Source organism: Cupressus sempervirens, chromosome 5, assembly GCF_028749045.1.
Source record: "Cupressus sempervirens isolate cs-2001-9-10 chromosome 5, ASM2874904v1, whole genome shotgun sequence".
In the NCBI taxonomy this organism is placed as follows: domain Eukaryota; kingdom Viridiplantae; phylum Streptophyta; class Pinopsida; order Cupressales; family Cupressaceae; genus Cupressus; species Cupressus sempervirens.
Window position 1 is genome coordinate 640,260,805 of NC_143122.1, and position 18,831 is coordinate 640,279,635.

The following is an 18,831-nucleotide window of genomic DNA, read 5'->3' on the forward strand; positions in this document are numbered from 1 at the left end:
ACTATTTATACAACACTAAATAATGCAAAATAATGATGTTCTTAGTGCACTAGCTTCTTGAAAATTAGTTAAAAACATTCACAAAACAAAGTACTAGGCTCTATAAAGTTTGTATAAAAAAAAGTCTTGAGATGGGCAAGGATAAAAATCTCAAACTATGTCATTTAATCCCAGGAGTTGAGTTCTTGTGAAACATTATCCAAAAAATTGAGCCAATAAGTGTTTACTAAAAAATATGCAAATAAATCCGAATAAAACATCACATAAGAATAGAAATCACTAAGATAGCTAGACAATGATCTAGTAGTGTAGTAGAGCAATTTCCATGCTAATGATGGGCTCAAGATGTGTTGGCCTTACTTTAGAAGATGGTGAATTTGCAATAGTCCAAGCTACACCAATAAAGGTTGGATGGCAGTGAGATTTGACAAAGTTTGGTTTCTCAGGTCAAGCTTCTACATCTTGAGAGTATTCTAAGCTATCCATTTTACATTCCCCACATGATTAGAAAAAAAGTACCATGAGTTATAAATATTTTATCAAGTATGGGAAATACATGTTGGAATTTACAAGTGGGAAGTATACTTCTGAGAGGAGGGGGGGTGAATTAGAAGTATCAAGCTTTAACCATTAAATTTTTTTAACTTAAATAAATTCATGCATGTAACATAATTAAATAGCATGAAAGTAAAAGAATGCATGGAAATAGTTGACACCAAATTTGATCACCCAGAAACCCTCCAAAATGAGAAGGTAAAAATGGCGTGGGGATGACACCCACAACTTATCACTGTAGCAATAATGTAACTTATCAACATTACAATGTTTGACCATGAGCCATGGTCTACCCTATGAGAGGCCTGCCCTATTAAAGGCTCTTACACCCTGTTAAAAGTGTACATTTCTAAAGGATTTGCAAAATATTCGCTTGGAATGTCACCCTGTTAAATGATTTATACAATGGTTGTTAAACCAACCTATCTCCATAGGATTTCATTTTGCTAATACAATTGTTAGAAAGTATAGTAGAATGTTTGACTTCATCACTTGCAATCTACTATTGCTGATTTCAGATCACTATTCAATCCAATCTGATCCTTGCTGATTTGATATAAAACTATTTGAAGTATTGATACTCTAGATTCTTCTAACTAATCTTGCAATCTGCTAAGTCACCTTATATGTCCTCTTATCACTTCACCCCTTGTTCCTTCTATTCTTTGCTCACTCACACTCTATTCACTCTATTGAATTATGGGGCTTTGACCCCCTTAAAAGGTTTTCATGACTTAGGGTTAGGTATGAATCTATAGCTGAGATTCATCCTTTTTGCCTCTTTAGCATTCCATTTTTCTAATTGGTTGCATGTTGATTACACATGGAATCAAATAGATTCAATATTATCTATAATCTTCGAGATCTATCCATTAGCTGGCATGCAAAATAGTTTACATCTTAGTCTATGAAGGCACAAACTCATATGTTGTTTCTATGTTACTCAACACTTGATAAAATTATTGCTCTACACATACTAAAGTTCCGTCTGGCTCGAAACTTGAATATGCTCGGCATCAATTATTCACTCGACACACATACTCACTTAGCACTGTGTGTTTGTTTGACACCTGAATGACTCAACACTTACTATCTTTTTGACTTGGCACCTATTACAACTCAACATGAACTTAACAAATAGTTTAAGTGTATTAACACTTAATTGTCAAGACCATTCTAAGATCAACAATCTCCCCCTTTGACATGAGTGTCAAAGACACTTAACTATACATGATGTTTTAACTCCCTTAAGTATAATATAACTTTAGTTTGACATATATACAAAATTTCAAAATTTGTTCAAAATTTTGTGAAGGACTATATACCTCAAAATTTTTAACTCCCCTTGAGTTGATGTGCCTTTACTATATCCAAAACTTCTCATAGCAGATTTATTTCATGCTAATACATTCTGATGCTCTTTATCTAATGTGCTCTATTTCTGTGCTTTTTTTGTTCACTCTCTCTTTTTGTCTACTCTTTTCTCTAGTTTTTTTGACTCCCCCTTTCACATGTATCCTTTGCAAATTAAGTCTCCTTCTAGCTTGACAATTTCTAATCTTCCTCTATTTTACTTATGTCAAAGGGCTATACTCCAACTGAGTATTTGTACCAGAAGGTTTTGTTTACTTCCATTACAATCCTATGAGCAGTATCCTAGTTGTGTAGTGCAACTTCTAGGGATTTAATTTGGATAGCTATCTTTGCTACAAAGTGAACCAAACCATCTAATATAGAAAGATTTGGATATTTCCTTAATGCATTTTCTACATAAGATAGTTCTTTTTGTAAAATTTCCATGTGAGGGGTTAGGGTGGATTGAATCTAAACTAATTTGGCTCTTGTATTAGCCTCATCTACTGTTAGTACAACTAGTTCTTTCTGTGTGTGAAGCATTGTATGAAAATGCTTCTCACTTTGAGCTGGATCTTTTGGCAGTTGCATGCTAGATATCTTCAAGTTCCTTTCCAAGCTCATTATTCTCTGGCTAGTTTCCTATGTGAAAATGGAAGGATCACACAATTTTGAGTATAAAGAGAATATAGTCTCAAGTAATTCCTTCACTTTATCTATTTTCTTAGTCAGTTCTACTTGTGAAAGTGCTATCTCACTAGATATTCTTTCATTCACCATTGCTTGAAACTTCTTTTCTGACCACTCCATTAGTTTTGCATTGGTATCATGATCTTCACTTTGCACCCAGTCCACTATTTCTAAAAGTTTCTCCATAATGGGCACTGTTTCATCAGGTGATTGTAGGCTAAAGGCATCTAAGAAGATGTCCTTGATCTCATGTAGTGCTTGCTTCTGTTTATACTCATTTCTAAGTATCTATTGCTTCTTTTTCCTCTCTAATGCCTCTTGCATTAGGTTAATTTGTTCAAGAGTAATATTGTCATAATCATATTTGGGAATGACTATTTCTTTGTCCAATGTTGGGTCTCCATAATGAAGTACCCTTGCTACTCTTATGGAGCTCAAACTTGGTGTAGTGATTTGTAATAGCATGGCATCAATGCTCAGCTTTTGAAGCATTGTAGGAGTTATAGTGGTTGGCAAATTTTCTAAAGTTTGAATTACCTCTAGCTCCTTTTCTTTTGGAATTTCTTTGTCCTCTTTTGATTTATCTTTGTCAATCACAATTATTTGGGATGCACCTTGTTCTTGTTTTGTAGAGACAGAAGTGCCTATCTACCTTGTTTGATCTTTTATAGGCTCTTTCTCTTCTATATTCTAAGTCTTGTGCTCAATCATCAAGACTTTAACTGCGGAATCAACATTAGTAGATGTGTGTATACTTATTTTCTCTATAGGTTGTCCACTTGTAGCTGTAGGGATGTTAGAAGGTGGTTATTTTAGATTCACCTTATCCCTTGTCAAGTCAGCTACAACTTTTTGCAACTCTTCCACACTAACCAAAACTAGGTTGTCACACAACTTGGCTTGTAGAGTTGATTGGTCAAGGATCTTCTTGAGATCCTCTGTAGTGAATGGGTTTATGTTCTGGCTAGATGTTTTAGGAACATCCTTTATATTTATTATTTCTTTAGGTGTAGAGGTGTCATGTGGAGGGCTCAAGGGTGGAAGTTGTGTGTCTGGAACACTGTTCTATTTTCTGCTCCTCAATAGTTGCCAATTTATCTATTTTTTGTTTTGTCTCCTCCACTGTCTTGTCTCTTTTCTCTTTCTTTGTTTCTTCTTCTTTTTCATTCTCCTCCTCTTCCTAATCATTATTTCCTTCAAGAGGATCTATTTCTCCTAGTTTAACTATTGTGATCCCATATATTAACTTCTAAATTTGAGTGGACTTCTTAACAACATCTTCAATCTTGTTTTGAAGAATGCTGAAGGCTCTACATTTGGGTGCAAATTTTCTCCCATGCTTCTTGCTAGCCTTGGTTATTTGACCTTTTGTTAGCTCTGGCATAACTCAAGCCAATGTAGACTCTCTTATTTCTTTCTCCATGTTTAGGAAATAATCCATTTATTTTCAATAATAGAATACAAATCTTTTGGTATTGAATTGTCAAGTTCAAGTGGGGTGGTCTTGAACTTGGCCATCGTGGTATAAACTAATTCTTCAACCACGTTCTACTCATTTCTACTTAAATTATTGAATTCAATATTCTTCAAGCCATTTAAGTTAGCATTATCTTTAACATTGTCACAAATGTTTTCTAAATAATATTTTAATGCATGACTTACCACTCTAAATTAGCTTGTGTCTTCTGACTCTGTTCTCTCTTCATCTAAGTTAGGTTGAGAAACATATTTTCTTCTTAGTCTTTTCTTTTCTAGACGTGTTTCTCAGTTGCCTTCTTCTTTTCTTGGGCTTGGTCCTTGGCCTTTTGAGTGGTAGCCCTTGTGCTTGCTCTTGTAGTGGGCTTTGTAGGGCTTGGCTGAGAAACCTTCTATTTCTTTGACTTTACTATTGGATTTGTGGTTGCCTTTCTTTTCTTAGGCTTTGGTTTTTTTGGTGCTTCCTTGGCTTGTTCCTCCTTGGCACCTTCTTCCTCTTCATCTTCTCCCATGCCTTGTGTCAAGGCAAGTGGCCCTTGGCCCTCTTCTCCTTCTTCTTCTTCATCTTCTTCTTCATCATCATGTTCTCCTTCTATTGTCCCTTCTCCAAATATGGCCTTAAGTTTCTTGACCAATTTGTCTTTCTTCTTTATTGTGGATGCAGTTTTTAGTTCCATTTCCACTTTTGACTTAGTTACATCATAAGTGCCAAAGGGTTTTGTACTTTTGTCAATTTATTTTGCAAGCAATACTATGATTACTGTTGAGGCCTCATCTATGTTTATCTCATATCTAAGTGGCCTTAGCCATCTAATTCTTGATACTGCTACTTGGATTTAAGTGTAATCAATAACAACTAAAAAGAAAATGTCATTGATGTGTTTCTCTATAAGGGAAACTAGTATTCTAAGCCTTTACTTCATAGAACTTTTGAAGTCTTTGAAATAGCTTGTCATGGTGGTTTCAAAGTTTGCTCCCATCTTCTCTATATACTCATTAATTTGTACTGCTATTGACATATTTGTCTTCCAACTAATCTTGCCAAAAGAAGGAAATTCATTCTGAACATAAAAGAATGTACATATCAGAATTGACCCAAACTTACATTGAGCACTTTTTGATCTTCTTATTGCTCCCAAATTCTCCATTATTTGTTGTAATTATAGCTCTGCTAGTTCATATGTATGATCTTTCTTAACAATTTTGTAACCTACATCTATTGCAATGCAAGGCACACTATTCAATCTACTTGATTGATAGAATTTGTGTGAGATGACTCTAATAGCAAAATCTATGAGTGGGTCTCTGATTGTTTCTATTGTCATACCCCTCTTATTCCATTGTGCACCAGTGTTTCTCTCAATGACCTCCTTGGAGTCATTTCTTAGAGTCTTTGGTTGATCTATGGGGTGGTAACCTATGACTCTATGGATGATTCTTTTTGTTATTTTGACAAGTCCACCTTCCAACCACAAGCAACCATTTTGAATTCTACTCAATATTGGCCTAATCCACTTTGTCTTGAAGACCATAGGGAAATCTAGGGCATGAGTAAGTCTCTTCCTTTCAACAATATTGAATTCCTCCTTCAATATGCCATTATTACACAATTTATTGTAGGTTTCATGAATATCCATATCACCTATACTTCCAACTTTGTAATTGTAGCACTTTCTGACATCTTGGACCATAACAACTTTTGGCGGGATGATGGATAATGCACCACTAGGGTTATTCTTATATGCCACCTTTGGGATTAGCCTAAAATTTGGTTGTTTAACATCTTTTCTAAATAACTGGACTTTGAAGGGCTCCTTGTCTTTAGGGTTTTTCGAGCTAGAAGCCATTTTTGCAAACTAGGGTTTAATAATTTCAAAATAGTGTAGCTTGACACTTGAGTAAATACCTTGAATCGATGAATCACTTTGAACCATTGTTAGAATCTACTTGAATGCTTCATCCTTTCTTAAAATCACTTCTTCACTCTTTGCTTTATGATTTTTGTGATAAAAAATGATTAAAAAATTGACTTTATACCCTTCAATACATATTATTAAATGCTTAGTGCATATACAACTGGACATTCGGCTTGTATACAATTTATTTCTTTACTCGATGTCAATGTGAATTCCTCTTCACTTGGTATTTATAGGGATTACCCTTACTTGGCATCAACTAACATAATTTTACTCGACAACAACTACTCACTTGACTCCAACTAGTCTTGGTTGACAACTTGGCACACACTATGATTTTACTCTTCAACTGAAGGTAACTTGTTATACTCGGTAGTAGGATGAAAACTTTGAAGATTTAACCTTACATCTTTTTTCATGTTGATCTATCCTTTTTAGTACTAACTCATTCTAGGAATTGATGTATGATAAAGCATTTAAATATCAGTCCCACATACCTTCTTCTACTTAGTTTGATGAAGTATGCCAGTTGACCCTTTGGGTGAAGTGATCCCTCCATTTGATGAGTTGCTTCCATCATTTCTCTTCCATGTCTTATTCTTCTCTCCTTTGATGTATTCAACATCTACTTTCCTTTTTTCTTTGTTCAACTCAGAGTTGGGTGCCTTTGACCTAGTTGGGCAATACTTGCTAATGTGACTAGTCTTTAGGAAATTGAAACAAGTGGTTTGACTCAACCATATATTATAGTTACTACTAAAGTGTGTTCATATGTAGTTCTTAGGAATGTATCCATACTCTTGACAATAGTGATAGCTCTGCCTAGTGTTGTAGTCCCAATTGTAGCGGTGTTCATTACTTTGCTGATTTGTTTGGTGACCACATAGGCTTGGATCTACATTCAAAGGCTCTATGTCCATACTTCGTGTAGTTTTAGTAGTGTCCTTGAAATCTTGGTGTCCTAATGGTTCTATTCCTCAAATCATTTTGCAATTGTTCATTCTGCAAGTTTAGGGTGGAGATTTCAATGTCTTTGACATTTAACTCATGATGTGCATTCATCATTTAGCTTAGGGTATCTAGCTGCATGTTGGAAACTCTAGCAAGCTTAGTTGACTTCTCCTCTAGTCTATTGGCTAAGTTCCTCTCATCATATTCTATCATGACCTTATCCTCAATGGCTCTTTTCTTCTATTTAGTTATTTCACATAGCATCATGGCTTGTACTTCCTGCTCAATCTTGAGAATTCTGATCTCTTCTACTTGAGCTCTATTTTTCTCCATTAGGTGTGCAATTGGTGCATCAAATTCCTCTGAGTCTCCATTTTTGAATACTTTCGTGGCATTAATATCCTTGTATTGGGTATCATTTTCAGCTATGGCTTGATGTCTTTTCTTCTTTTTAGGGATTTCCTCACTTCTTCCCTAGCTTCTTCCAAAGAATGTAGAATGAGATGTATTTCAATCTCCTAGTTCTCTATACTCTTTCCAAACTTGTAGACCTCCATGTCCAGATCTTTTCTCCAAGTTGTAAAACTTCTCCTGATGAGAACTTAGCTCTGATACCAATTGTGAGAGGGGGGGGGGGTGAATCAAAAGAATCAAGCTTTAACCATTAATTTTTTTTAACTTAAATCAATTCATGCATGTAACATAATTAAATAACATGAAAGTAAAAGCATGCATGAAAATAGTTGACACCAGATTTGGTCATCCAGAAACCCTCCAAAATGAGAAGGTAAAACTGGGGTGGAGATGACACCCACAACTTATCATTGCAGCAATAATGTTACTTATGAAGGTTATAATTTTTGACCATGAGCCATGGTCTGCCCTGTGAGAGTCATGCCCTACTAAAGGCTCTTACACCATGTTAAAAGTGTCCTTGTCTAAAGGATTTACAAAACATTCACGTGAAATGTCACCCTGTTAAAGGATTTATACAATGGCTATTAAACCAACCTATCTCCATAGGATTTTATTCTACTAATACAATTGTTAGAAAGTATAGTAGAATATTTAACCTAATCAATTGCAATCTACTATTGTTGATTTTGGATCACTATTAAATCCAATCTAATCCTTGTTGTTCTAATATAAAGCTATTTGAAGTACTAGTACTCCATTCTTCTAACTAATCTTGAAATCTACTAAGTCACCTTGTATGTCCTCTTATCACTTCACCCCTTGTTCCTTCTATTCTTCGCTCACTCACACTCTATTCACTCTATTGAATTATGGGGCTTCGACATCCTTAAAAGATTTTCATGACTTAGGGTTAGGTATGAATCCACTATTGAGATTCATCCTTTTTGCCTCTTTTGCATTCCATTTTTCTGATTGGTTTCATGTTGATTACATAGGGAATCAAATAGATTCAATATTATCTCTAATCTTTGAGATCTATCCATTAGTTGGCATCCAAAATGGTTTACATCTTACTCTATGAAGGCACAAACTCATATGTTGATTTTGTGTTACTCGACACTTGATAAAAATTTTGCTCGACACATACTAAAGTTCTATCTGGCCTAGCACCTAAATATGCTCAGCATCAATTATTCTCTCGACACATATGCTTGCTTAGAACTGTCTGTTTGCTCGGTAGCCAAATGACTCGGTACTTACTATCTTTTTGACTCAACACCTATTGCAACACGACATGAACTTAGCGAATAGTTTAAGTGTGTTGACACTCAATTGTCAAGACCATTCTAAGATCAACAATACAAATGCACCAAGTACCTATTATTGAATTTGTTGTGTACCACTCATTCTTTTTCCTTGTTGGCTTTACCTCTATAATTGAAATGGTAGCATAAAATTTTGAATCTATGCCATTCCAAGCTGAATTGTAGGTAGCAACTATTGTTGGTAACCAAAATCTACAGGTTCCAAGGAATTACAAGATTCAAGGAATTTCTATCCAAAGCAACTCCCTATGAATCAAAATTAAAGTAACCCATCCCATTTACTAACCTATGGAGGAATTAGTTCATGAGGACCCTACCCATAGAATAGTTGCTATGGGGTGAACCTTGGAGAAACAAGATGGTATGGTGTAAAACTAGTTAGTATTGCAGGAGTAACTCCAATAGGAGCTCTCTCGAGAAAAACGAGCCTAACATGACAACGGATCAAGCATTTAATTGTTCGCAAGCACTTGAATCTTTTGTGGGTCTAGAAAATTAATATGGCCATCTTGAAACTCTACATACTTGCAATCTCAACTTTCTTTCTATTTTTTGTTGAGCCAATGCAACATAAAGGGGTTTCCTTCCAGCCATCTTTCCACTCATCTCAACAACCTACAATTCATGACAAATGTATCACATTCAAAACCATGCCTTGCTCTAGTGGATAGAAAATAGGAAAATCTAGTTAGATACTATGAATTCAAAAAGAACATCTAACATGATAATAAATAACATCTTACAACATGCATGGCTTCTTCTGGAGAAGAAAAAGACACAAACCCAGATCCCCTGCTCTGACCTTGGGGATCCCTTATAACCTAAAAATAGTGGCATGATGTTAAGAAATTAAATACACAAATAAGTAGAATATTTTTCCATGAGAAGCTATAAGATCTAAATTTAAGCACAATTTAATCCACGAGAAAATGGTAAAATGAGTAGAACGCTAACAATATCATAGTCATGAGAAGACATACCTTGCAAGATGTTATGGTGCCAAAATTTGAAAATAAATCTCTTATCTTTTCATCATCAATGGAATCATCCAGAGTTTTCAGATACAAAAGCACCCTAATTTTTTTTCCATTTTTGCCTTCTTCTCTTGTTCAAACTTGGTTTTTAATTCTACCTCCCTTTGAGCCTTTTTCTATGCCCTTCCAACATACCATTCCTTATCATCATTAAAAGTTTCTCCATTTAAACTATCAACAACATTAGTTGCATCATCTACATTTTTAAAATTAACAAATCCAAAGCCTTTGGATTTTCCATCCACATCCCTCATAACAACTACACTAGTGATGGGGCCAAATTTACCAAAAACATTTTGCAAGTCTTCATATGTAGACATGTCAGACAAATTTTTCACAAAAAATATTGCTAAACTTGGAAGTACCCATTGATTGCTCTCTTTATTTTTGTCTCATAAACAAGCCAACACAGACCTACTTTCCATTAAGAAAAAATTCATTCAATTATTCAATGGCACTATGTGTTGCCCCTTCTTGCTCATATTGGACAAAACCATAAACTTTGGACTACCCATTGTTATTTGTAGCCACTTTGCAAGAAAGATTGGTCCCAAAAGTAGAGAATGCATCATACAATCCTCTATTATCTATACTTTTGTCAAGATTCTACAAAAAAATAACTTTAAGATTAACACACAAATCTTCAACTATTATGTCATAACAAAAAAAATCAACAAAAATTTGCAGTCTAGGCTAAAAATTTGATGTAACATATTCACCTTGATGAAGATGTTTACAGAGCTACTCTTTCAAATGCTTTGATCATGATGGGAAAATATTATTCTCATTGGCTTATCATTAACACTAGTATAATTTAAAATCTCCAGAGCACGACTAGTTACAAATGCGAAAAATACCTAGTTTTATTTAACTTATCATAAATCACAATCAAACTACAAAGATCAATGCAGTTAAGTGTTCTCAAGGAAAGGAACTTGGTTACCAATTTTTGGAGATTAATAACATGAAAAATCAAGTGACTAACCATTAGAAAGTATGTTGTTAATTACAATAATAAACATTTAGTAATAGATACATAAAAGCTTTGGTTATGGATCTATAAAATAGTAATTGAGTCATTCAAAGCAAAGATGCCAATTTAAACCTTAAGAGACATGTGATATATTCAAATTAGGTAAATTACCACATTCATTCCTATGATGCAACACACCTTAATGGAGGAAATCAAGATGCAACTCCTAGGCAGGTTAATACATATGATACCTTTAAGGTTAGTATTATGCCTCAAAGTAACTCCTGAAAGGTACCAAATCTTATAAATATTTTATGACTATTGAATGCAAATTCAGAGTTTCAATGATGGGCACATGCCGACAAAACCCTTTGTTGGAGTTTTAGGCAATTTCCATTTCTAAATGATGGAAAAGTTAAAACAAGTAGTAAAACTTCCCCTATTAATGTAATTGTGGAGTCTACTTTGTTAAGGTTGATGTGAGAAAAGAATCCCCTTGTAAGGTCAAAGAGAAAACTTGCAAATGTACTTGAGAGTGCTTTGACTGAGTTTGTAATGCCTTTGACTCTCTACCCTCCCCCTATCTAGATGCCTTGGATGTTGATGAGTTTCAGACCCCCTTGAGATTCTATTGTTGGCCGTTGTTGTTCCTCAAAACTTGTGGGCTTCTTTGGGTTCCATGCTCTAGCCAAAAGAATTTTTAGTTTGTTTTCATTGTTACTTGTCTCTCCCCTTGTGAGACGTATTTTGTTTTCCATTTAGGTTGTTGTGTACCATATTTTAGGTTCATTTGTTCTCTGTTTGTGGTCTTGGGCTTTTCCTATGTTAATCTTAATCAAAATTTTGCAATTGGTTGGACTTGGCTCCAGGTAGCCACACAATAGTCATGACCCCTAAATGCAAAAGAAAATAACTACTAAGATTAGGAAAATAGGGACATCTTCAATGCCTCTCTTAAGCCAAAATTTCATGAGATAAATAATTCCTTAGCAAATGAAAAGATCAATAAGGAGGATGGTCATGCTTATAGTGCTTTTCTAATTCCTATAACACACAAGGCATTAGGCACTTACAAAAGATGTTGCAGAAGAAAGAGGGTTGCAAATACTTTTCTAGAAAACTTGTGGTATGACAAAGATTGTAAGTAAGCAAGGATATTTATAAAAGGACAATAGTTTGAGCAAAGAAAACAAGAAATACAGAAAATAAAAGCAAAAAAGAAGAGTATACAAATGTAAGGAGTCAATATCTCTTGAAAAACACAATTTCAAAAATTTCTAGAAGGAACTTGAAAAGAGGAGAAAACAAACTAAGAACAATATTAGAGTTATCCAATGGATAGAATACACAAAGCTTCTTTTTGAGTGGATAAATGAGAAAAATTCTCCTCCCATAGTGAACACACCAGTAGAGCTCTTCATGATGGATGATGTAAAAAGGGAAATAAATAAACTATCAAGTGGTAAGTCTAGTGACATTGATGGGCTTCAAGTTGGATTTTTGAAATGGGGAGTTGAAACCCTTGCTCTTCGCATAAAAAAATCTCCAATAATGTCATTCAAGATGGTTTTCAAATGTATTAAACAACTGGTGTGGTAACTTTCATTTTTGTAAAAAAGGATATCAATAATCCATCTTTCATACTATTCTAGTCAACTCCCTCTTTGGTAAATTTCCTGGGACCATGGTGGATTGCACAATCAATAATTGAGTAGAAGGTGAAGAAAAAAATACAAAATGTAAGCCATAAAGAAAATGGTATGGTAAGCCATAAAGTATGTATATCTTATCTCTATTAACCACTTTTGTGAGGGTAATACCAAGTTCCAACATTGAGTGCCTATTTTTGTGTTGCACTAAGGTTTACAAGTAAAGACCATCTTGGCAAAACATGTGCTCTACACATTGTTTAAAATATTTTTGAAATCCTTTTCTTCTCTAGATTATTTGGGAAAGCAACATACACTAATTCCTATGACATGAATAATCATATTCAGAAGATAGCCAAGATCAAATTTAAAACCTAACTAATAAATTATTTAGTATCTCACAATGACATGTTCTATAATTGGGCAACAACAACCAACTATAGAAAATTCCTTCTCATAGGAGAAATCATTTAAGCATGACATCAATTATTTTCATAGTTAAAACTAACTATATTATTCACCAAAATAAATAAATAAATGAAGAGCTAAAATCTAAAAGTTTATGTTAAAATTTTTAAATAACTTTGACTTTTGATTGCAAAGATCCTTTATCACTTCTTCAAAGTTCAAATAGTATTACAATATAATAATGAAGGATTTTATCTAAACCATGTCACCTTTCTCATATTGCGTAGCAACGAGATCGTAAGAGAATGTATCCAAAAATACAAAGAGAAACCAACCTCCTCATCCTCTACAAGAGTCGTCAGTATAACATCAATATCACAACTAAATATTTCACAAGCAATGAATGGGAACCTATAAATGAACAAACTCAAAAATTTCTTAAATAAAGATAATATATATTAAAATTAATATATTTTATGTCAAGTAAGTAAAGGGAAATAAGTATACTTCATGGTAGGAGAAACACACAAAACAATAGAGGTTTACTTAAATGTTCATCTATTTTCTGCTTCTTCTGGTGCCTCTTCTACAACATAGCACAACATCTGTTGCACCTATGCTCCACCCTGAAGATTGCAGAAATGTCACAAGTGAGGGATACAATACATATTATCTATAGATTTGAAAACATACTAATGCAAACTAATTGTTATAAAAAAAATATTAGAAAAAATTGCTCTGTAAATTAAAGACTAATTTTAAAAGGCACTATTGTTTAACATGACATTGTAAAATGATCTGATTAAATTTTGTGAGAAAATCCATGACATTAGTGTTTATAAGGATTTAGAGATAGAACCAAACCCACAATACTTCTTTCATGCCTTATACCATTTTATAATTATGAACATAATGCAATTGTTAAATGTGACTACAATTTCTTGGAATCACACTCAATTGTGGATTGGTTTAATCATGTTTATATCACTCATCATAGATTCAATTTGTTTTAATAAAATTATGATTTTCCTCAAGTTTAACTACACATCTAAGATGCAACTTTTAGAGATGTGTCCTTGATTTTAAAGTCTACTTTGTTCAAGTAGGAAGATTTTTGTAAATATGGTCATTGATACCATAGTGAGATTGTTGGAAATATTATGATTGACAAAAAAGGTTATTGATATGTTGGAAGGCTTCTCAACTTTAACTGTATTTATATTTTTGAATCTACGTCTTGGATCATACTCTATGATCCATCATTAGGATAATGTAATAGAGAGTGTAAATATAGTTTACTATAGGATATTTCAAGCATATCAACATGAACTATGAAAATGTACGTCTCTAAATAGTTGTGGATGCCAAATTTTAAGAGATTGTTTATTATATTGGCTTTAATTACATGCTAATTCATGAAATTCTATCATTTTGAAATAGGTGATTGAAGGTCAATTTGTGGAATTTTATTATTATGAAAGAGGTGTAATGGGAGGCCCATTCAAGGAATTTTATTATTATGGTTTACTATTGAAGCATTGACCCATGTGTTTTATACAATTAATTTTGACACCAAACAGGGTATAGAATGGTGAAGTTATTTTGGAAGTATAGAGTGAGAAATTATTTATCATTTGAATCAAAGTAGAGGAGATTTTGTTAAGTGTGGAGTGTAGAAAGAGGCAACCTCTAGAAGGTAAACTTTTGCAGATAATGTTGGTGTCTCCTAAAAGAACAAGTTGGTGTTTCTTTCAAAGTTGGAGCTGAGATTTTATTAAGAATGGAGTATAGAACAGGGTTCACTATAGTGGTGAATAATTTCAAAATGTTGATTGTTTCCCAATGACCAACATCGATTTGGAAATTTTTTTACACATATGCAGGTTGACATGTTGCCCCAATTTTACCAAATATAAGTCAAACCCCTAGGCCCATCACTAGAGGATTTATGTCATTGGATCACATTTCAAAATGAAATAGCCAATCATAAATATTTTTGGCACACGAAAAATTAAATAGTTTTTCTTGTGATTTCCCACAAGATATTTTGGACAGCCTCAATTTGCGCTTGGTTTTAAAAAATGTTTTAGGAGAGGACAACATTCACCACCCAAATATACAGATGTGTGTGCTCACAAATTCAATTTTGCCATCTATATTATGCAAGGATATTTAATGGAAAAACCATATTTTCCATATAAATTCTAGAATACAATTTTTTCTTATGTGGGATTCATCAAATATTTGGTACACCCTACAATATTCTTAGGGATTTCACCAAAAAAGAGTGGTATAAATACATTCATAGATAAGTACGTTGTCTCAATTCCAATTAGTATTCAGTTGTGAAGTCTCAATTTTTGATACTGCCGAGATCATTGTCAAGTGAGCCACGAGTGCGAAAATTGTGTTTTAGCCAAAGGTAAGTAACTCAAACCCCTATCTATCTGTTCTATATAGTTTTAGTTCATTCTTATATGTAGTAGATACAAGTTAGACTGTTAGTGGTCATTTATCAATTGGAACCAATATAGTAACCAGGGAGACTTAGAACATCTATTATTTTTAGTGTAGGTCTTGTAACAACCAATGAATACTATTTAGATAAATATATGTAATAGACTATAGTCGATTGTAAATTTTTGAATAACTTGAATTTTATGGCAGCCTATATTTCTTAAGAGATGTCGAACATGAACAAGGGTAAGAGTCCTACATGTGGAAAAAGTCAAGAAAGGCCAACCAAGTGCACTCACACCTTGGCATAATATTTTGGTGGCAAAAATTAGGAAGCAACATCATCACAAGTGCATTTACAAGATTCCCAATCATAGCCGCTACCAGTTCCACTGGCACATATTGAAGAAGTTGGCAAACTTGATATCTCTGATCATGATGAACTTGAAGAAGATATTTAGGTAAATAGCCAGAGTAGCCAATATCTATAGATCAATAGCCAAAATAATATAATAGACTTGGATGATAATACCAAAGATGGTGATGGTGCACGACCAGGGAAGGGAAAAAGGAAATACAATGCAAAAACTAGTGTGAAATCCAATAGAAATCGACATTGGGATGTATCAATTAGGAATTTTCAAATAGACTGGGCCTCAAAGTATCCATTCATTAAACCTATATGCAATCCAAAAGAAGGTGAGCCTCTAGTAGAATGTAGATGTATGATATGCTCAAGGATAAATAAAAAGGAAAAAAAGTTGCAGCTAAAAATTGACACCATAGAAAAGCATATGGGTAAAGTTTATGAGAAGCAAATCATAGATGGAGTGGAAAAATCAATTAGAATATGGAAAACTAAGGAGAAATGTCAACATATTAAGAATGCAAAAATCTTTGAATTTTAGGAGAAAATATAGATGAAGCCTACTGAAGTAAAGGGCTCCATGGAATCTCTTATTGGAAAAGCAACACGAGTTCATGAAATGGGTAAAGTTCTTTAGTTAAGTGTTGTCTTCTATATTTTAAGAAAAGGGCATGCCATGATAGACTACTCATCATTGAGTACTTTATTACACTTTGAAAAAGTTTGTTATTGTGTGAGGAGTCACTAGTTAGTAAATATTGGATGGGAATTGGCAAGTTGTCTTGCTGAGGTTGAAAAGGAAGATATCAAAGAAAAAATTAAAGAGTCAAATTTGATTGCATTATCTTTAGATGAGGTGACAACAATAGAAAATACTTCCTAGGTATACACACATGTTTATACTATATACAATTTTGTCCACAAACCCAATCTACTAACTATTGTTAAAATGAAGGATAATTCAACAATAGAAAAAATATTTGAACTAGTAAAGAGATTCCTAATTGAATATGGAAGTATAGGTGAAATAAAAAATGTCAAAAAGCTGGTGTGTGTTGGAGTAGATGGAGCTTCAGTAATGCAAGGCCACAAGAATGGTCTTGTTACAAAGTTAAAAGAATTTGTTGCACCTTACATTGTTGTCATTCATTGCATGGTCCATAGAATGAATCTAGCTTTTGGAGTTGTTAGCAACTCTCCACAAATAGATTGAATTGAAGTTTTAATCAAGGAAATCTATAGGAAATTTTGTCAAAGTCCTAAATGATTGAGTGAATTTCAATAGTTTGCTAAGGACCTAACTAATGGGAAAAAATTGCTTAAGGATAATGATACCAAATGGATCTCTTTGGATGGACCAGCTCATCGAGTTTTTTTGAATATCTATTGTTGCTTGGTACAATGGAATCAACTCACAAAAATTAGGTTGGTCAACAGAAATATGGTGATTTTCTTGAAAGGTTAAGTAATGTAGAGACACTCTTAACATTAGAAATTGTTCTCCCCATGCTAGAGGAAACGTGAAATATAGTGAAGATCCAAAAAAGATATATGTATATTGCAGAATATAATGCACTACGTAAAATGACATGTGTGGTCCTCAATAATCTCTATAGAAATTCAAATTCATTTTCTATGGATGAAAAAATTTTAGGGTGGATGAGAATCACATATTTGGATAATCCTGATAACTTTTAAAAGATTGATGCAAAGAGGCAATTATGTGCCAATATATGGGGTGTTGAGATACCAATGCACTACTATGAAAGGCCTATATCCATGAGAAAAGGAAAGGAACCCACGTAACAAAAATAAACTATTACAAAGGAAGTGTTTGAATAGAATGTTGAGTCTATAATGAATTCTGTGAAGGATATTTCTTATAATCTTTCCTCAAAAATTAGAGAAAGATTACCTTGACACAAATTGCTTGAATCAATGTGTCTTGTGTTTCCCCATTACTAGATTTTAAGAAGTGCTAAAGATTTTTGAGATAAGTTAATAGTTTTGATAGATCAATTTTGCAAAAGAAAAGAAATCAATGGGGTGATTATAAATGGAGTCTTAGATGAATCTCACTTGAGAGAGAAATCGTATCATTTTTCCTATACAATGATGGAACAATATGATCTTATGCAGAACCCCAAAGAAGAAGAATCAGTAACCAAACTTTGGACAACTCTAGCTTAGAGTGAAGTGTTGTGAGATTTAATATCAAAATTTTTCAAGCTTGCTAAATTATGTTTGACCATGATATTGGGGTCTATGGAGGATGAGAGAGTTTTTAGTGCTTTGGGGTTCCTAAAATCAAAGTTAAGAAATAAACTAGATAAGAATTTGGAAAATTGTCTGAGGTTGTATACATCCAAATATGAAATCAATACTTTTCCTTATGAAAGGGCATTAAATATATGGACAAAGAAATGCCAAAGAAGAGGTTTGGGCAATGTTTCAAACAATGAGATTAGTAACTTAAGTAGTGGTGCTACTACTGGTAGTAGTAGAATTCATGTTGAAGTTGAAGATTACTATCAGGATGATGAAGCTATGCCTATTGGAGAAAACATGGAGCATGATGGACTATTTGAACTTGATGCCGAGGAATCAAAAGAATCAAATGATGGGATGATGTGGCAAGTTTAATAGTTAGGGTATGGTGTGTCAATTCTGAATTATTATCTGAATCTAATCATGATTCATCTATCATGCATAATAACTTATACCAATTTTAAAATATCTAATGTCAAAACAAGTACATTTTAAGTTAGCTTATGACATGATTCATGAATCAAGATTCAGTCAAATTTTACCATTACTATACCATTGTTTTTTAATTGCATTATTATTCTCATATGATACGTTGTTATGGTACAATGACAATCCTTGATGATTTTTGTGAAAACATAGAAAATCAAATGATAAAATTGAATGATTTCAATTTGAAAAAGTTAAATTTGAATGCCCAATTTCATAATCATGAGTTAAAAGTACTAAATTTACAACTATAACATTTAGCAAATGACCTTGGATTTGTTGGAAATCTGATTGAAAAGATCATTGTGAGAAGAAGATTGAAGATCAAAGAGGGAGAATGTTTTTTACATAATGTTTTCAATCATTTTTTTGTCATTGATGTCAAACTTGCTATTTATAGGAATGACATTTTCTTATAAGATCCAAGTATTGTCACTTAGTTGATTGATGAAAATGATTTGATCAACAAGATGTAACAAGAGTACCTAAGGGAAAGGTTGAGTTAT

At 33.4% G+C, this 18,831-nt stretch overlaps 1 pseudogene; it reads right to left on the reverse strand.

Moving 5' to 3' along the window:
- The window catches only part of LOC149557536 (polyadenylate-binding protein 2-like), a 46,474-nt pseudogene that overhangs the window by 13,024 nt on the left and 14,619 nt on the right, over positions 1 to 18,831 (reverse strand).